This window comes from Ambystoma mexicanum, chromosome 2q (assembly GCF_040938575.1).
Source record: "Ambystoma mexicanum isolate Mex_15411 chromosome 2q, UKY_AmexF1_1, whole genome shotgun sequence".
In the NCBI taxonomy this organism is placed as follows: domain Eukaryota; kingdom Metazoa; phylum Chordata; class Amphibia; order Caudata; family Ambystomatidae; genus Ambystoma; species Ambystoma mexicanum.
Window position 1 is genome coordinate 126,115,871 of NC_090924.1, and position 18,794 is coordinate 126,134,664.

Here is an 18,794-nt window from a genome sequence, read left to right on the forward strand (position 1 = left end):
AATAGGCATTCTTGGCCTCGAATCCTAAGGGGGGTGCAAACGCTGAGGACAATTCCGTCAAATGCTCAAAGGACCGTGGCTCGTTGGTCTAGGGGTATGATTCTCGCTTTGGGTGCGAGAGGTCCCGGGTTCAAATCCCGGACGAGCCCAATCAAGGTGGTTAACTTGAGCTCCTTTTTTTTGTTTTTTCAATGTTATTTTCATTGGACAGACTCTCTGGTTTTCTCGGTAAGCAGTAGTCGATGAACAATTCACTTCCTGAACCTCTTTGCGTGCCATGTCCTTGCGACAAGCACTTTGTGTTCTCTGTTAGCTCTCAGTAACATTCCTTGATTTGCTTGTGAGTTTTGGCCGTCCGATCTCAAAGTGGAAATATGTCCTTCCCTCTGTACGCTGCATAGGCCCTCAGCTGGCATACTTGTATATGTGCGCATGCTTGATAGGACGTATGTTTTAGGCTGGATTGTGTGAGCTTCAGGCGCAAGGCATTTGATTAGTCTTTAAGCAGGTCCACTTGCACTGCCCTTTGCACCTGTTCTCCCAGTCCCTACAAAGGTGAGCAAGCAGCTGTTTCTGTAGTGTAGTGGTTATCACGTTCGCCTCACACGCGAAAGGTCCCCGGTTCGAGACCGGGCAGAAACACTCTCTGCTGGCATTTTACACAAAATAGTTTTTTTCCCCTTTTGTCACACACAAATGTAAAGTATGAACTTATTTGCGTTCCCATGGAAATAGCATATGCTCTCAAGAGCTTGAGAAATACACTGGGAAGGCAAGCATCCTCACATGTATTCTGTATATGGGGCCAATAAAAAAATGCACGCGCTTGCATTTTGTGTATGTAATGTTGCAGAGCACAGAGAGGATTTATTTTCCCTACTGCTGGGTATTTGGGTCTCTGGGATCACAGTTGGGTCCGCTCCGTCCTCTGAAATGGTCCATATTAGTTACATAGGTTAGTGTACCAAAGAAATAATACATTTTCATATACAGCTTCTTCATTTCTGTGTTCTGAGGGATTACCAGTTGTAAGAAATGCACTTGCCGGTACAGTGATTCCCTGGCTTTCTCTGGCCCGAGAAAGCTTTTCCTCTGAAGTGGGAACAGAAGTTGGACTGCTTCTGCTGAACTTCCTGAAAGCAGAGCTGGCGGGAGGAGGGACTTTTTGAGTGCTGGGAAAATTTGAGCTGGAAATTTGCATCGGCTGGACAGAGATTGCTTGGAGCAGCCAAAATATAATAACGGCCATGGCGCTCAAGTAAAGCAGAAAGCTTTTAGTATACACCTTTTGCACTCTTGTCAACGAAGCTGGGCTCTGTGAATGCTCACCCTACGCAAGAAAAGAGAACAGACTTTGCTGGTGACCTAAATATATCTCGCCTGATCGAGCACGATCGAGCTCTGAGTGAGCAGCTGTGCAATGGTCATCTTTACCAAAGGGGAGATGCTGCTTTTTCCAGTGTCACGCCCATGCTCTCAGGGCTGGAGGGAGGAGGGCTGCTTTTTGTTTTTACAGGCAAAAGGAAAGGCCCAGCCCTCAGAGCTTCTGCCAATGCAGATCCCAGCAGGTGCAAAATAAAGGCTCTCCCCCACCTTGCCAGCTGCAGATTGATCAGAAGACTGCTAGTCTAGTGTGTTGGGCCACTTTCTCTCTTCTGTGTATCGTCCCCTCTTATTACATAAACAGCATAAGAGGAATAAAGGAAGGAAGGAAGGAAGGAAGGAACAGTGTATCGCAAGCACCTTCCACCCTGATGTCAATGGGCCACCAACCTTCGGGATGAGGAGGAGACCTGTGAAGACAGTCAGAGCGTGCCGACTGGGGCATTCATTTGGCTCATACACCGACAAGGCTTTCAGCGGCAGGAACAAACTTCAGGAATAGGCATTCTTGGCCTCGAATCCTAAGGGGGGTGCAAACGCTGAGGACAATTCCGTCAAATGCTCAAAGGACTGTGGCTCGTTGGTCTAGGGGTATGATTCTCGCTTTGGGTGCGAGAGGTCCCGGGTCCAAATCCCGGACGAGCCCAATCAAGGTGGTTAACTTGAGCTCCTTTTTTTTGTTTTTTCAATGTTATTTTCATTGGACAGACTCTCTGGTTTTCTCGGTAAGCAGTAGTCGATGAACAATTCACTTCCTGAACCTCTTTGCGTGCCATGTCCTTGCGACAAGCACTTTGTGTTCTCTGTTAGCTCTCAGTAACATTCCTTGATTTGCTTGTGAGTTTTGGCCGTCCGATCTCAAAGTGGAAATATGTCCTTCCCTCTGTACGCTGCATAGGCCCTCAGCTGGCATACTTGTATATGTGCGCATGCTTGATAGGACGTATGTTTTAGGCTGGATTGTGTGAGCTTCAGGCGCAAGGCATTTGATTAGTCTTTAAGCAGGTCCACTTGCACTGCCCTTTGCACCTGTTCTCCCAGTCCCTACAAAGGTGAGCAAGCAGCTGTTTCTGTAGTGTAGTGGTTATCACGTTCGCCTCACACGCGAAAGGTCCCCGGTTCGAGACCGGGCAGAAACACTCTCTGCTGGCATTTTACACAAAATAGTTTTTTTCCCCTTTTGTCACACACAAATGTAAAGTATGAACTTATTTGCGTTCCCATGGAAATAGCATATGCTCTCAAGAGCTTGAGAAATACACTGGGAAGGCAAGCATCCTCACATGTATTCTGTATATGGGGCCAATAAAAAAATGCACGCGCTTGCATTTTGTGTATGTAATGTTGCAGAGCACAGAGAGGATTTATTTTCCCTACTGCTGGGTATTTGGGTCTCTGGGATCACAGTTGGGTCCGCTCCGTCCTCTGAAATGGTCCATATTAGTTACATAGGTTAGTGTACCAAAGAAATAATACATTTTCATATACAGCTTCTTCATTTCTGTGTTCTGAGGGATTACCAGTTGTAAGAAATGCACTTGCCGGTACAGTGATTCCCTGGCTTTCTCTGGCCCGAGAAAGCTTTTCCTCTGAAGTGGGAACAGAAGTTGGACTGCTTCTGCTGAACTTCCTGAAAGCAGAGCTGGCGGGAGGAGGGACTTTTTGAGTGCTGGGAAAATTTGAGCTGGAAATTTGCATCGGCTGGACAGAGATTGCTTGGAGCAGCCAAAATATAATAACGGCCATGGCGCTCAAGTAAAGCAGAAAGCTTTTAGTATACACCTTTTGCACTCTTGTCAACGAAGCTGGGCTCTGTGAATGCTCACCCTACGCAAGAAAAGAGAACAGACTTTGCTGGTGACCTAAATATATCTCGCCTGATCGAGCACGATCGAGCTCTGAGTGAGCAGCTGTGCAATGGTCATCTTAACCAAAGGGGAGATGCTGCTTTTTCCAGTGTCACGCCCATGCTCTCAGGGCTGGAGGGAGGAGGGCTGCTTTTTGTTTTTACAGGCAAAAGGAAAGGCCCAGCCCTCAGAGCTTCTGCCAATGCAGATCCCAGCAGGTGCAAAATAAAGGCTCTCCCCCACCTTGCCAGCTGCAGATTGATCAGAAGACTGCTAGTCTAGTGTGTTGGGCCACTTTCTCTCTTCTGTGTATCGTCCCCTCTTATTACATAAACAGCATAAGAGGAATAAAGGAAGGAAGGAAGGAAGGAAGGAAGGAAGGAACAGTGTATCGCAAGCACCTTCCACCCTGATGTCAATGGGCCACCAACCTTCGGGATGAGGAGGAGACCTGTGAAGACAGTCAGAGCGTGCCGACTGGGGCATTCATTTGGCTCATACACCGACAAGGCTTTCAGCGGCAGGAACAAACTTCAGGAATAGGCATTCTTGGCCTCGAATCCTAAGGGGGGTGCAAACGCTGAGGACAATTCCGTCAAATGCTCAAAGGACCGTGGCTCGTTGGTCTAGGGGTATGATTCTCGCTTTGGGTGCGAGAGGTCCCGGGTTCAAATCCCGGACGAGCCCAATCAAGGTGGTTAACTTGAGCTCCTTTTTTTTGTTTTTTCAATGTTATTTTCATTGGACAGACTCTCTGGTTTTCTCGGTAAGCAGTAGTCGATGAACAATTCACTTCCTGAACCTCTTTGCGTGCCATGTCCTTGCGACAAGCACTTTGTGTTCTCTGTTAGCTCTCAGTAACATTCCTTGATTTGCTTGTGAGTTTTGGCCGTCCGATCTCAAAGTGGAAATATGTCCTTCCCTCTGTACGCTGCATAGGCCCTCAGCTGGCATACTTGTATATGTGCGCATGCTTGATAGGACGTATGTTTTAGGCTGGATTGTGTGAGCTTCAGGCGCAAGGCATTTGATTAGTCTTTAAGCAGGTCCACTTGCACTGCCCTTTGCACCTGTTCTCCCAGTCCCTACAAAGGTGAGCAAGCAGCTGTTTCTGTAGTGTAGTGGTTATCACGTTCGCCTCACACGCGAAAGGTCCCCGGTTCGAGACCGGGCAGAAACACTCTCTGCTGGCATTTTACACAAAATAGTTTTTTTCCCCTTTTGTCACACACAAATGTAAAGTATGAACTTATTTGCGTTCCCATGGAAATAGCATATGCTCTCAAGAGCTTGAGAAATACACTGGGAAGGCAAGCATCCTCACATGTATTCTGTATATGGGGCCAATAAAAAAATGCACGCGCTTGCATTTTGTGTATGTAATGTTGCAGAGCACAGAGAGGATTTATTTTCCCTACTGCTGGGTATTTGGGTCTCTGGGATCACAGTTGGGTCCGCTCCGTCCTCTGAAATGGTCCATATTAGTTACATAGGTTAGTGTACCAAAGAAATAATACATTTTCATATACAGCTTCTTCATTTCTGTGTTCTGAGGGATTACCAGTTGTAAGAAATGCACTTGCCGGTACAGTGATTCCCTGGCTTTCTCTGGCCCGAGAAAGCTTTTCCTCTGAAGTGGGAACAGAAGTTGGACTGCTTCTGCTGAACTTCCTGAAAGCAGAGCTGGCGGGAGGAGGGACTTTTTGAGTGCTGGGAAAATTTGAGCTGGAAATTTGCATCGGCTGGACAGAGATTGCTTGGAGCAGCCAAAATATAATAACGGCCATGGCGCTCAAGTAAAGCAGAAAGCTTTTAGTATACACCTTTTGCACTCTTGTCAACGAAGCTGGGCTCTGTGAATGCTCACCCTACGCAAGAAAAGAGAACAGACTTTGCTGGTGACCTAAATATATCTCGCCTGATCGAGCACGATCGAGCTCTGAGTGAGCAGCTGTGCAATGGTCATCTTTACCAAAGGGGAGATGCTGCTTTTTCCAGTGTCACGCCCATGCTCTCAGGGCTGGAGGGAGGAGGGCTGCTTTTTGTTTTTACAGGCAAAAGGAAAGGCCCAGCCCTCAGAGCTTCTGCCAATGCAGATCCCAGCAGGTGCAAAATAAAGGCTCTCCCCCACCTTGCCAGCTGCAGATTGATCAGAAGACTGCTAGTCTAGTGTGTTGGGCCACTTTCTCTCTTCTGTGTATCGTCCCCTCTTATTACATAAACAGCATAAGAGGAATAAAGGAAGGAAGGAAGGAAGGAAGGAAGGAAGGAACAGTGTATCGCAAGCACCTTCCACCCTGATGTCAATGGGCCACCAACCTTCGGGATGAGGAGGAGACCTGTGAAGACAGTCAGAGCGTGCCGACTGGGGCATTCATTTGGCTCATACACCGACAAGGCTTTCAGCGGCAGGAACAAACTTCAGGAATAGGCATTCTTGGCCTCGAATCCTAAGGGGGGTGCAAACGCTGAGGACAATTCCGTCAAATGCTCAAAGGACCGTGGCTCGTTGGTCTAGGGGTATGATTCTCGCTTTGGGTGCGAGAGGTCCCGGGTTCAAATCCCGGACGAGCCCAATCAAGGTGGTTAACTTGAGCTCCTTTTTTTTGTTTTTTCAATGTTATTTTCATTGGACAGACTCTCTGGTTTTCTCGGTAAGCAGTAGTCGATGAACAATTCACTTCCTGAACCTCTTTGCGTGCCATGTCCTTGCGACAAGCACTTTGTGTTCTCTGTTAGCTCTCAGTAACATTCCTTGATTTGCTTGTGAGTTTTGGCCGTCCGATCTCAAAGTGGAAATATGTCCTTCCCTATGTACGCTGCATAGGCCCTCAGCTGGCATACTTGTATATGTGCGCATGCTTGATAGGACGTATGTTTTAGGCTGGATTGTGTGAGCTTCAGGCGCAAGGCATTTGATTAGTCTTTAAGCAGGTCCACTTGCACTGCCCTTTGCACCTGTTCTCCCAGTCCCTACAAAGGTGAGCAAGCAGCTGTTTCTGTAGTGTAGTGGTTATCACGTTCGCCTCACACGCGAAAGGTCCCCGGTTTGAGACCGGGCAGAAACACTCTCTGCTGGCATTTTACACAAAATAGTTTTTTTCCCCTTTTGTCACACACAAATGTAAAGTATGAACTTATTTGCGTTCCCATGGAAATAGCATATGCTCTCAAGAGCTTGAGAAATACACTGGGAAGGCAAGCATCCTCACATGTATTCTGTATATGGGGCCAATAAAAAAATGCACGCGCTTGCATTTTGTGTATGTAATGTTGCAGAGCACAGAGAGGATTTATTTTCCCTACTGCTGGGTATTTGGGTCTCTGGGATCACAGTTGGGTCCGCTCCGTCCTCTGAAATGGTCCATATTAGTTACATAGGTTAGTGTACCAAAGAAATAATACATTTTCATATACAGCTTCTTCATTTCTGTGTTCTGAGGGATTACCAGTTGTAAGAAATGCACTTGCCGGTACAGTGATTCCCTGGCTTTCTCTGGCCCGAGAAAGCTTTTCCTCTGAAGTGGGAACAGAAGTTGGACTGCTTCTGCTGAACTTCCTGAAAGCAGAGCTGGCGGGAGGAGGGACTTTTTGAGTGCTGGGAAAATTTGAGCTGGAAATTTGCATCGGCTGGACAGAGATTGCTTGGAGCAGCCAAAATATAATAACGGCCATGGCGCTCAAGTAAAGCAGAAAGCTTTTAGTATACACCTTTTGCACTCTTGTCAACGAAGCTGGGCTCTGTGAATGCTCACCCTACGCAAGAAAAGAGAACAGACTTTGCTGGTGACCTAAATATATCTCGCCTGATCGAGCCTGATCGAGCACGATCGAGCTCTGAGTGAGCAGCTGTGCAATGGTCATCTTTACCAAAGGGGAGATGCTGCTTTTTCCAGTGTCACGCCCATGCTCTCAGGGCTGGAGGGAGGAGGGCTGCTTTTTGTTTTTACAGGCAAAAGGAAAGGCCCAGCCCTCAGAGCTTCTGCCAATGCAGATCCCAGCAGGTGCAAAATAAAGGCTCTCCCCCACCTTGCCAGCTGCAGATTGATCAGAAGACTGCTAGTCTAGTGTGTTGGGCCACTTTCTCTCTTCTGTGTATCGTCCCCTCTTATTACATAAACAGCATAAGAGGAATAAAGGAAGGAAGGAAGGAAGGAAGGAACAGTGTATCGCAAGCACCTTCCACCCTGATGTCAATGGGCCACCAACCTTCGGGATGAGGAGGAGACCTGTGAAGACAGTCAGAGCGTGCCGACTGGGGCATTCATTTGGCTCATACACCGACAAGGCTTTCAGCGGCAGGAACAAACTTCAGGAATAGGCATTCTTGGCCTCGAATCCTAAGGGGGGTGCAAACGCTGAGGACAATTCCGTCAAATGCTCAAAGGACCGTGGCTCGTTGGTCTAGGGGTATGATTCTCGCTTTGGGTGTGAGAGATCCCGGGTTCAAATCCCGGACGAGCCCAATCAAGGTGGTTAACTTGAGCTCCTTTTTTTTGTTTTTTCAATGTTATTTTCATTGGACAGACTCTCTGGTTTTCTCGGTAAGCAGTAGTCGATGAACAATTCACTTCCTGAACCTCTTTGCGTGCCATGTCCTTGCGACAAGCACTTTGTGTTCTCTGTTAGCTCTCAGTAACATTCCTTGATTTGCTTGTGAGTTTTGGCCGTCCGATCTCAAAGTGGAAATATGTCCTTCCCTCTGTACGCTGCATAGGCCCTCAGCTGGCATACTTGTATATGTGCGCATGCTTGATAGGACGTATGTTTTAGGCTGGATTGTGTGAGCTTCAGGCGCAAGGCATTTGATTAGTCTTTAAGCAGGTCCACTTGCACTGCCCTTTGCACCTGTTCTCCCAGTCCCTACAAAGGTGAGCAAGCAGCTGTTTCTGTAGTGTAGTGGTTATCACGTTCGCCTCACACGCGAAAGGTCCCCGGTTCGAGACCGGGCAGAAACACTCTCTGCTGGCATTTTACACAAAATAGTTTTTTTCCCCTTTTGTCACACACAAATGTAAAGTATGAACTTATTTGCGTTCTCATGGAAATAGCATATGCTCTCAAGAGCTTGAGAAATACACTGGGAAGGCAAGCATCCTCACATGTATTCTGTATATGGGGCCAATAAAAAAATGCACGCGCTTGCATTTTGTGTATGTAATGTTGCAGAGCACAGAGAGGATTTATTTTCCCTACTGCTGGGTATTTGGGTCTCTGGGATCACAGTTGGGTCCGCTCCGTCCTCTGAAATGGTCCATATTAGTTACATAGGTTAGTGTACCAAAGAAATAATACATTTTCATATACAGCTTCTTCATTTCTGTGTTCTGAGGGATTACCAGTTGTAAGAAATGCACTTGCCGGTACAGTGATTCCCTGGCTTTCTCTGGCCCGAGAAAGCTTTTCCTCTGAAGTGGGAACAGAAGTTGGACTGCTTCTGCTGAACTTCCTGAAAGCAGAGCTGGCGGGAGGAGGGACTTTTTGAGTGCTGGGAAAATTTGAGCTGGAAATTTGCATCGGCTGGACAGAGATTGCTTGGAGCAGCCAAAATATAATAACGGCCATGGCGCTCAAGTAAAGCAGAAAGCTTTTAGTATACACCTTTTGCACTCTTGTCAACGAAGCTGGGCTCTGTGAATGCTCACCCTACGCAAGAAAAGAGAACAGACTTTGCTGGTGACCTAAATATATCTCGCCTGATCGAGCACGATCGAGCTCTGAGTGAGCAGCTGTGCAATGGTCATCTTTACCAAAGGGGAGATGCTGCTTTTTCCAGTGTCACGCCCATGCTCTCAGGGCTGGAGGGAGGAGGGCTGCTTTTTGTTTTTACAGGCAAAAGGAAAGGCCCAGCCCTCAGAGCTTCTGCCAATGCAGATCCCAGCAGGTGCAAAATAAAGGCTCTCCCCCACCTTGCCAGCTGCAGATTGATCAGAAGACTGCTAGTCTAGTGTGTTGGGCCACTTTCTCTCTTCTGTGTATCGTCCCCTCTTATTACATAAACAGCATAAGAGGAATAAAGGAAGGAAGGAAGGAAGGAACAGTGTATCGCAAGCACCTTCCACCCTGATGTCAATGGGCCACCAACCTTCGGGATGAGGAGGAGACCTGTGAAGACAGTCAGAGCGTGCCGACTGGGGCATTCATTTGGCTCATACACCGACAAGGCTTTCAGCGGCAGGAACAAACTTCAGGAATAGGCATTCTTGGCCTCGAATCCTAAGGGGGGTGCAAACGCTGAGGACAATTCCGTCAAATGCTCAAAGGACCGTGGCTCGTTGGTCTAGGGGTATGATTCTCGCTTTGGGTGCGAGAGGTCCCGGACGAGCCCAATCAAGGTGGTTAACTTGAGCTCCTTTTTTTTGTTTTTTCAATGTTATTTTCATTGGACAGACTCTCTGGTTTTCTCGGTAAGCAGTAGTCGATGAACAATTCACTTCCTGAACCTCTTTGCGTGCCATGTCCTTGCGACAAGCACTTTGTGTTCTCTGTTAGCTCTCAGTAACATTCCTTGATTTGCTTGTGAGTTTTGGCCGTCCGATCTCAAAGTGGAAATATGTCCTTCCCTATGTACGCTGCATAGGCCCTCAGCTGGCATACTTGTATATGTGCGCATGCTTGATAGGACGTATGTTTTAGGCTGGATTGTGTGAGCTTCAGGCGCAAGGCATTTGATTAGTCTTTAAGCAGGTCCACTTGCACTGCCCTTTGCACCTGTTCTCCCAGTCCCTACAAAGGTGAGCAAGCAGCTGTTTCTGTAGTGTAGTGGTTATCACGTTCGCCTCACACGCGAAAGGTCCCCGGTTTGAGACCGGGCAGAAACACTCTCTGCTGGCATTTTACACAAAATAGTTTTTTTCCCCTTTTGTCACACACAAATGTAAAGTATGAACTTATTTGCGTTCCCATGGAAATAGCATATGCTCTCAAGAGCTTGAGAAATACACTGGGAAGGCAAGCATCCTCACATGTATTCTGTATATGGGGCCAATAAAAAAATGCACGCGCTTGCATTTTGTGTATGTAATGTTGCAGAGCACAGAGAGGATTTATTTTCCCTACTGCTGGGTATTTGGGTCTCTGGGATCACAGTTGGGTCCGCTCCGTCCTCTGAAATGGTCCATATTAGTTACATAGGTTAGTGTACCAAAGAAATAATACATTTTCATATACAGCTTCTTCATTTCTGTGTTCTGAGGGATTACCAGTTGTAAGAAATGCACTTGCCGGTACAGTGATTCCCTGGCTTTCTCTGGCCCGAGAAAGCTTTTCCTCTGAAGTGGGAACAGAAGTTGGACTGCTTCTGCTGAACTTCCTGAAAGCAGAGCTGGCGGGAGGAGGGACTTTTTGAGTGCTGGGAAAATTTGAGCTGGAAATTTGCATCGGCTGGACAGAGATTGCTTGGAGCAGCCAAAATATAATAACGGCCATGGCGCTCAAGTAAAGCAGAAAGCTTTTAGTATACACCTTTTGCACTCTTGTCAACGAAGCTGGGCTCTGTGAATGCTCACCCTACGCAAGAAAAGAGAACAGACTTTGCTGGTGACCTAAATATATCTCGCCTGATCGAGCCTGATCGAGCACGATCGAGCTCTGAGTGAGCAGCTGTGCAATGGTCATCTTTACCAAAGGGGAGATGCTGCTTTTTCCAGTGTCACGCCCATGCTCTCAGGGCTGGAGGGAGGAGGGCTGCTTTTTGTTTTTACAGGCAAAAGGAAAGGCCCAGCCCTCAGAGCTTCTGCCAATGCAGATCCCAGCAGGTGCAAAATAAAGGCTCTCCCCCACCTTGCCAGCTGCAGATTGATCAGAAGACTGCTAGTCTAGTGTGTTGGGCCACTTTCTCTCTTCTGTGTATCGTCCCCTCTTATTACATAAACAGCATAAGAGGAATAAAGGAAGGAAGGAAGGAAGGAAGGAACAGTGTATCGCAAGCACCTTCCACCCTGATGTCAATGGGCCACCAACCTTCGGGATGAGGAGGAGACCTGTGAAGACAGTCAGAGCGTGCCGACTGGGGCATTCATTTGGCTCATACACCGACAAGGCTTTCAGCGGCAGGAACAAACTTCAGGAATAGGCATTCTTGGCCTCGAATCCTAAGGGGGGTGCAAACGCTGAGGACAATTCCGTCAAATGCTCAAAGGACCGTGGCTCGTTGGTCTAGGGGTATGATTCTCGCTTTGGGTGTGAGAGATCCCGGGTTCAAATCCCGGACGAGCCCAATCAAGGTGGTTAACTTGAGCTCCTTTTTTTTGTTTTTTCAATGTTATTTTCATTGGACAGACTCTCTGGTTTTCTCGGTAAGCAGTAGTCGATGAACAATTCACTTCCTGAACCTCTTTGCGTGCCATGTCCTTGCGACAAGCACTTTGTGTTCTCTGTTAGCTCTCAGTAACATTCCTTGATTTGCTTGTGAGTTTTGGCCGTCCGATCTCAAAGTGGAAATATGTCCTTCCCTCTGTACGCTGCATAGGCCCTCAGCTGGCATACTTGTATATGTGCGCATGCTTGATAGGACGTATGTTTTAGGCTGGATTGTGTGAGCTTCAGGCGCAAGGCATTTGATTAGTCTTTAAGCAGGTCCACTTGCACTGCCCTTTGCACCTGTTCTCCCAGTCCCTACAAAGGTGAGCAAGCAGCTGTTTCTGTAGTGCAGTGGTTATCACGTTCGCCTCACACGCGAAAGGTCCCCGGTTCGAGACCGGGCAGAAACACTCTCTGCTGGCATTTTACACAAAATAGTTTTTTTCCCCTTTTGTCACACACAAATGTAAAGTATGAACTTATTTGCGTTCTCATGGAAATAGCATATGCTCTCAAGAGCTTGAGAAATACACTGGGAAGGCAAGCATCCTCACATGTATTCTGTATATGGGGCCAATAAAAAAATGCACGCGCTTGCATTTTGTGTATGTAATGTTGCAGAGCACAGAGAGGATTTATTTTCCCTACTGCTGGGTATTTGGGTCTCTGGGATCACAGTTGGGTCCGCTCCGTCCTCTGAAATGGTCCATATTAGTTACATAGGTTAGTGTACCAAAGAAATAATACATTTTCATATACAGCTTCTTCATTTCTGTGTTCTGAGGGATTACCAGTTGTAAGAAATGCACTTGCCGGTACAGTGATTCCCTGGCTTTCTCTGGCCCGAGAAAGCTTTTCCTCTGAAGTGGGAACAGAAGTTGGACTGCTTCTGCTGAACTTCCTGAAAGCAGAGCTGGCGGGAGGAGGGACTTTTTGAGTGCTGGGAAAATTTGAGCTGGAAATTTGCATCGGCTGGACAGAGATTGCTTGGAGCAGCCAAAATATAATAACGGCCATGGCGCTCAAGTAAAGCAGAAAGCTTTTAGTATACACCTTTTGCACTCTTGTCAACGAAGCTGGGCTCTGTGAATGCTCACCCTACGCAAGAAAAGAGAACAGACTTTGCTGGTGACCTAAATATATCTCGCCTGATCGAGCACGATCGAGCTCTGAGTGAGCAGCTGTGCAATGGTCATCTTTACCAAAGGGGAGATGCTGCTTTTTCCAGTGTCACGCCCATGCTCTCAGGGCTGGAGGGAGGAGGGCTGCTTTTTGTTTTTACAGGCAAAAGGAAAGGCCCAGCCCTCAGAGCTTCTGCCAATGCAGATCCCAGCAGGTGCAAAATAAAGGCTCTCCCCCACCTTGCCAGCTGCAGATTGATCAGAAGACTGCTAGTCTAGTGTGTTGGGCCACTTTCTCTCTTCTGTGTATCGTCCCCTCTTATTACATAAACAGCATAAGAGGAATAAAGGAAGGAAGGAAGGAAGGAACAGTGTATCGCAAGCACCTTCCACCCTGATGTCAATGGGCCACCAACCTTCGGGATGAGGAGGAGACCTGTGAAGACAGTCAGAGCGTGCCGACTGGGGCATTCATTTGGCTCATACACCGACAAGGCTTTCAGCGGCAGGAACAAACTTCAGGAATAGGCATTCTTGGCCTCGAATCCTAAGGGGGGTGCAAACGCTGAGGACAATTCCGTCAAATGCTCAAAGGACCGTGGCTCGTTGGTCTAGGGGTATGATTCTCGCTTTGGGTGCGAGAGGTCCCGGACGAGCCCAATCAAGGTGGTTAACTTGAGCTCCTTTTTTTTGTTTTTTCAATGTTATTTTCATTGGACAGACTCTCTGGTTTTCTCGGTAAGCAGTAGTCGATGAACAATTCACTTCCTGAACCTCTTTGCGTGCCATGTCCTTGCGACAAGCACTTTGTGTTCTCTGTTAGCTCTCAGTAACATTCCTTGATTTGCTTGTGAGTTTTGGCCGTCCGATCTCAAAGTGGAAATGTGTCCTTCCCTCTGTACGCTGCATAGGCCCTCAGCTGGCATACTTGTATATGTGCGCATGTTTGATAGGACGTATGTTTTAGGCTGGATTGTGTGAGCTTCAGGCGCAAGGCATTTGATTAGTCTTTAAGCAGGTCCACTTGCACTGCCCTTTGCACCTGTTCTCCCAGTCCCTACAAAGGTGAGCAAGCAGCTGTTTCTGTAGTGTAGTGGTTATCACGTTCGCCTCACACGCGAAAGGTCCCCGGTTCGAGACCGGGCAGAAACACTCTCTGCTGGCATTTTACACAAAATAGTTTTTTTCCCCTTTTGTCACACACAAATGTAAAGTATGAACTTATTTGCGTTCTCATGGAAATAGCATATGCTCTCAAGAGCTTGAGAAATACACTGGGAAGGCAAGCATCCTCACATGTATTCTGTATATGGGGCCAATAAAAAAATGCACGCGCTTGCATTTTGTGTATGTAATGTTGCAGAGCACAGAGAGGATTTATTTTCCCTACTGCTGGGTATTTGGGTCTCTGGGATCACAGTTGGGTCCGCTCCGTCCTCTGAAATGGTCCATATTAGTTACATAGGTTAGTGTACCAAAGAAATAATACATTTTCATATACAGCTTCTTCATTTCTGTGTTCTGAGGGATTACCAGTTGTAAGAAATGCACTTGCCGGTACAGTGATTCCCTGGCTTTCTCTGGCCCGAGAAAGCTTTTCCTCTGAAGTGGGAACAGAAGTTGGACTGCTTCTGCTGAACTTCCTGAAAGCAGAGCTGGCGGGAGGAGGGACTTTTTGAGTGCTGGGAAAATTTGAGCTGGAAATTTGCATCGGCTGGACAGAGATTGCTTGGAGCAGCCAAAATATAATAACGTCCATGGCGCTCAAGTAAAGCAGAAAGCTTTTAGTATACACCTTTTGCACTCTTGTCAACGAAGCTGGGCTCTGTGAATGCTCACCCTACGCAAGAAAAGAGAACAGACTTTGCTGGTGACCTAAATATATCTCGCCTGATCGAGCACGATCGAGCTCTGAGTGAGCAGCTGTGCAATGGTCATCTTTACCAAAGGGGAGATGCTGCTTTTTCCAGTGTCACGCCCATGCTCTCAGGGCTGGAGGGAGGAGGGCTGCTTTTTGTTTTTACAGGCAAAAGGAAAGGCCCAGCCCTCAGAGCTTCTGCCAATGCAGATCCCAGCAGGTGCAAAATAAAGGCTCTCCCCCACCTTGCCAGCTGCAGATTGATCAGAAGACTGCTAGTCTAGTGTGTTGGGCCACTTTCTCTCTTCTGTGTATCGTCCCCTCTTATTACATAAACAGCATAAGAGGAATAAAGGAAGGAAGGAAGGAAGGAACAGTGTATCGCAAGCACCTTCCACCCTGATGTCAATGGGCCACCAACCTTCGGGATGAGGAGGAGACCTGTGAAGACAGTCAGAGCGTGCCGACTGGGGCATTCATTTGGCTCATACACCGACAAGGCTTTCAGCGGCAGGAACAAACTTCAGGAATAGGCATTCTTGGCCTCGAATCCTAAGGGGGGTGCAAACGCTGAGGACAATTCCGTCAAATGCTCAAAGGACCGTGGCTCGTTGGTCTAGGGGTATGATTCTCGCTTTGGGTGCGAGAGGTCCCGGGTTCAAATCCCGGACGAGCCCAAACAAGGTGGTTAACTTGAGCTCCTTTTTTTTGTTTTTTCAATGTTATTTTCATTGGACAGACTCTCTGGTTTTCTCGGTAAGCAGTAGTCGATGAACAATTCACTTCCTGAACCTCTTTGCGTGCCATGTCCTTGCGACAAGCACTTTGTGTTCTCTGTTAGCTCTCAGTAACATTCCTTGATTTGCTTGTGAGTTTTGGCCGTCCGATCTCAAAGTGGAAATATGTCCTTCCCTCTGTACGCTGCATAGGCCCTCAGCTGGCATACTTGTATATGTGCGCATGCTTGATAGGACGTATGTTTTAGGCTGGATTGTGGGAGCTTCAGGCGCAAGGCATTTGATTAGTCTTTAAGCAGGTCCACTTGCTCTGCCCTTTGCACCTGTTCTCCCAGTCCCTACAAAGGTGAGCAAGCAGCTGTTTCTGTAGTGTAGTGGTTATCACGTTCGCCTCACACGCGAAAGGTCCCCGGTTGAGACCGGGCAGAAACACTCTCTGCTGGCATTTTACACAAAATAGTTTTTTTCCCCTTTTGTCACACACAAATGTAAAGTATGAACTTATTTGCGTTCTCATGGAAATAGCATATGCTCTCAAGAGCTTGAGAAATACACTGGGAAGGCAAGCATCCTCACATGTATTCTGTATATGGGGCCAATAAAAAAATGCACGCGCTTGCATTTTGTGTATGTAATGTTGCAGAGCACAGAGAGGATTTATTTTCCCTACTGCTGGGTATTTGGGTCTCTGGGATCACAGTTGGGTCCGCTCCGTCCTCTGAAATGGTCCATATTAGTTACATAGGTTAGTGTACCAAAGAAATAATACATTTTCATATACAGCTTCTTCATTTCTGTGTTCTGAGGGATTACCAGTTGTAAGAAATGCACTTGCCGGTACAGTGATTCCCTGGCTTTCTCTGGCCCGAGAAAGCTTTTCCTCTGAAGTGGGAACAGAAGTTGGACTGCTTCTGCTGAACTTCCTGAAAGCAGAGCTGGCGGGAGGAGGGACTTTTTGAGTGCTGGGAAAATTTGAGCTGGAAATTTGCATCGGCTGGACAGAGATTGCTTGGAGCAGCCAAAATATAATAACGTCCATGGCGCTCAAGTAAAGCAGAAAGCTTTTAGTATACACCTTTTGCACTCTTGTCAACGAAGCTGGGCTCTGTGAATGCTCACCCTACGCAAGAAAAGAGAACAGACTTTGCTGGTGACCTAAATATATCTCGCCTGATCGAGCACGATCGAGCTCTGAGTGAGCAGCTGTGCAATGGTCATCTTTACCAAAGGGGAGATGCTGCTTTTTCCAGTGTCACGCCCATGCTCTCAGGGCTGGAGGGAGGAGGGCTGCTTTTTGTTTTTACAGGCAAAAGGAAAGGCCCAGCCCTCAGAGCTTCTGCCAATGCAGATCCCAGCAGGTGCAAAATAAAGGCTCTCCCCCACCTTGCCAGCTGCAGATTGATCAGAAGACTGCTAGTCTAGTGTGTTGGGCCACTTTCTCTCTTCTGTGTATCGTCCCCTCTTATTACATAAACAGCATAAGAGGAATAAAGGAAGGAAGGAAGGAAGGAAGGAACAGTGTATCGCAAGCACCTTCCACCCTGATGTCAATGGGCCACCAACCTTCGGGATGAGGAGGAGACCTGTGAAGACAGTCAGAGCGTGCCGACTGGGGCATTCATTTGGCTCATACACCGACAAGGCTTTCAGCGGCAGGAACAAACTTCAGGAATAGGCATTCTTGGCCTCGAATCCTAAGGGGGGTGCAAACGCTGAGGACAATTCCGTCAAATGCTCAAAGGACCGTGGCTCGTTGGTCTAGGGGTATGATTCTGGCTTTGGGTGCGAGAGGTCCCGGGTTCAAATCCCGGACGAGCCCAATCAAGGTGGTTAACTTGAGCTCCTTTTTTTTGTTTTTTCAATGTTATTTTCATTGGACAGACTCTCTGGTTTTCTCGGTAAGCAGTAGTCGATGAACAATTCACTTCCTGAACCTCTTTGCGTGCCATGTCCTTGCGACAAGCACTTTGTGTTCTCTGTTAGCTCTCAGTAACATTCCTTGATTTGCTTGTGAGTTTTGGCCGTCCGATCTCAAAGTGGAAATATGTCCTTCCCTCTGTACGCTGCATAGGCCCTCAGCTGGCATACTTGTATATGTGCGCATGCTTGATAGGACGTATGTTTTAGGCTGGATTGTGTGAGCTTCAGGCGCAAGGCATTTGATTAGTCTTTAAGCAGGTCCACTTGCACTGCCCTTTGAACCTGTTCTCCCAGTCCCTACAAAGGTGAGCAAGCAGCTGTTTCTGTAGTGTAGTGGTTATCACGTTCGCCTCACACGCGAAAGGTCCCCGGTTCGAGACCGGGCAGAAACACTCTCTGCTGGCATTTTACACAAAATAGTTTTTTTCCCCTTTTGTCACACACAAATGTAAAGTATGAACTTATTTGCGTTCCCATGGAAATAGCATATGCTCTCAAGAGCTTGAGAAATACACTGGGAAGGCAAGCATCCTCACATGTATTCTGTATATGGGGCCAATAAAAAAATGCACGCGCTTGCATTTTGTGTATGTAATGTTGCAGAGCACAGAGAGGATTTATTTTCCCTACTGCTGGGTATTTGGGTCTCTGGGATCACAGTTGGGTCCGCTCCGTCCTCTGAAATGGTCCATATTAGTTACATAGGTTAGTGTACCAAAGAAATAATACATTTTCATATACAGCTTCTTCATTTCTGTGTTCTGAGGGATTACCAGTTGTAAGAAATGCACTTGCCGGTACAGTGATTCCCTGGCTTTCTCTGGCCCGAGAAAGCTTTTCCTCTGAAGTGGGAACAGAAGTTGGACTGCTTCTGCTGAACTTCCTGAAAGCAGAGCTGGCGGGAGGAGGGACTTTTTGAGTGCTGGGAAAATTTGAGCTGGAAATTTGCATCGGCTGGACAGAGATTGCTTGGAGCAGCCAAAATATAATAACGGCCATGGCGCTCAAGTAAAGCAGAAAGCTTTTAGTATACACCTTTTGCACTCTTGTCAACGAAGCTGGGCTCTGTGAATGCTCACCCTATGCAAGAAAAGAGAACAGACTTTGCTGGTGACCTAAATATATCTCGCCTGATCGAGCACGATCGAGCTCTGAGTGAGCAGCTGTGCAATGGTCATCTTTACCAAAGGGGAGATGCTGCTTTTTCCAGTGTCACGCCCATGCTCTCAGGGCTGGAGGGAGGAGGGCTGCTTTTTGTTTTTACAGGCAAAAGGAAAGGCCCAGCCCTCAGAGCTTCTGCCAATGCAGATCCCAGCAGGTGCAAAATAAAGGCTCTCCCCCACCTTGCCAGCTGCAGATTGATCAGAAGACTGCTAGTCTAGTGTGTTGGGCCACTTTCTCTCTTCTGTGTATCGTCCCCTCTTATTACATAAACAGCATAAGAGGAATAAAGGAAGGAAGGAAGGAACAGTGTATCGCAAGCACCTTCCACCCTGATGTCAATGGGCCACCAACCTTCGGGATGAGGAGGAGACCTGTGAAGACAGTCAGAGCGTGCCGACTGGGGCATTCATTTGGCTCATACACCGACAAGGCTTTCAGCGGCAGGAACAAACTTCAGGAATAG

General features: G+C 47.4%; 16 non-coding genes across 16 annotated transcripts; all 16 read left to right on the forward strand.

The window, feature by feature from the left end:
- Positions 1 to 77: 77 nt before the first annotated feature.
- Positions 78 to 149, forward strand: TRNAP-UGG (transfer RNA proline (anticodon UGG)). Its single transcript has one exon. It is a non-coding gene; the product is annotated as a tRNA-Pro (tRNA).
- A 420-nt stretch (positions 150 to 569) lies between these two features.
- TRNAV-CAC (transfer RNA valine (anticodon CAC)) lies at positions 570 to 642 on the forward strand. The gene has a single exon. It is a non-coding gene; the product is annotated as a tRNA-Val (tRNA).
- Positions 643 to 2,449: 1,807 nt separating this feature from the next.
- TRNAV-CAC (transfer RNA valine (anticodon CAC)) lies at positions 2,450 to 2,522 on the forward strand. Its single transcript has one exon. It is a non-coding gene; the product is annotated as a tRNA-Val (tRNA).
- Positions 2,523 to 3,845: 1,323 nt separating this feature from the next.
- On the forward strand, positions 3,846 to 3,917 carry TRNAP-UGG (transfer RNA proline (anticodon UGG)). Its single transcript has one exon. It is a non-coding gene; the product is annotated as a tRNA-Pro (tRNA).
- Positions 3,918 to 4,337: 420 nt separating this feature from the next.
- TRNAV-CAC (transfer RNA valine (anticodon CAC)) lies at positions 4,338 to 4,410 on the forward strand. The gene has a single exon. It is a non-coding gene; the product is annotated as a tRNA-Val (tRNA).
- A 1,323-nt stretch (positions 4,411 to 5,733) lies between these two features.
- TRNAP-UGG (transfer RNA proline (anticodon UGG)) lies at positions 5,734 to 5,805 on the forward strand. Its single transcript has one exon. It is a non-coding gene; the product is annotated as a tRNA-Pro (tRNA).
- Positions 5,806 to 6,225: 420 nt separating this feature from the next.
- Positions 6,226 to 6,298, forward strand: TRNAV-CAC (transfer RNA valine (anticodon CAC)). The gene has a single exon. It is a non-coding gene; the product is annotated as a tRNA-Val (tRNA).
- A 1,325-nt stretch (positions 6,299 to 7,623) lies between these two features.
- On the forward strand, positions 7,624 to 7,695 carry TRNAP-UGG (transfer RNA proline (anticodon UGG)). Its single transcript has one exon. It is a non-coding gene; the product is annotated as a tRNA-Pro (tRNA).
- A 420-nt stretch (positions 7,696 to 8,115) lies between these two features.
- TRNAV-CAC (transfer RNA valine (anticodon CAC)) lies at positions 8,116 to 8,188 on the forward strand. Its single transcript has one exon. It is a non-coding gene; the product is annotated as a tRNA-Val (tRNA).
- A 1,790-nt stretch (positions 8,189 to 9,978) lies between these two features.
- TRNAV-CAC (transfer RNA valine (anticodon CAC)) lies at positions 9,979 to 10,051 on the forward strand. Its single transcript has one exon. It is a non-coding gene; the product is annotated as a tRNA-Val (tRNA).
- A 1,325-nt stretch (positions 10,052 to 11,376) lies between these two features.
- TRNAP-UGG (transfer RNA proline (anticodon UGG)) lies at positions 11,377 to 11,448 on the forward strand. The gene has a single exon. It is a non-coding gene; the product is annotated as a tRNA-Pro (tRNA).
- A 420-nt stretch (positions 11,449 to 11,868) lies between these two features.
- TRNAV-CAC (transfer RNA valine (anticodon CAC)) lies at positions 11,869 to 11,941 on the forward strand. Its single transcript has one exon. It is a non-coding gene; the product is annotated as a tRNA-Val (tRNA).
- A 1,790-nt stretch (positions 11,942 to 13,731) lies between these two features.
- On the forward strand, positions 13,732 to 13,804 carry TRNAV-CAC (transfer RNA valine (anticodon CAC)). The gene has a single exon. It is a non-coding gene; the product is annotated as a tRNA-Val (tRNA).
- A 1,311-nt stretch (positions 13,805 to 15,115) lies between these two features.
- On the forward strand, positions 15,116 to 15,187 carry TRNAP-UGG (transfer RNA proline (anticodon UGG)). The gene has a single exon. It is a non-coding gene; the product is annotated as a tRNA-Pro (tRNA).
- Positions 15,188 to 16,994: 1,807 nt separating this feature from the next.
- Positions 16,995 to 17,066, forward strand: TRNAP-UGG (transfer RNA proline (anticodon UGG)). Its single transcript has one exon. It is a non-coding gene; the product is annotated as a tRNA-Pro (tRNA).
- Positions 17,067 to 17,486: 420 nt separating this feature from the next.
- On the forward strand, positions 17,487 to 17,559 carry TRNAV-CAC (transfer RNA valine (anticodon CAC)). The gene has a single exon. It is a non-coding gene; the product is annotated as a tRNA-Val (tRNA).
- The last annotated feature ends 1,235 nt before the right edge of the window (positions 17,560 to 18,794 follow it).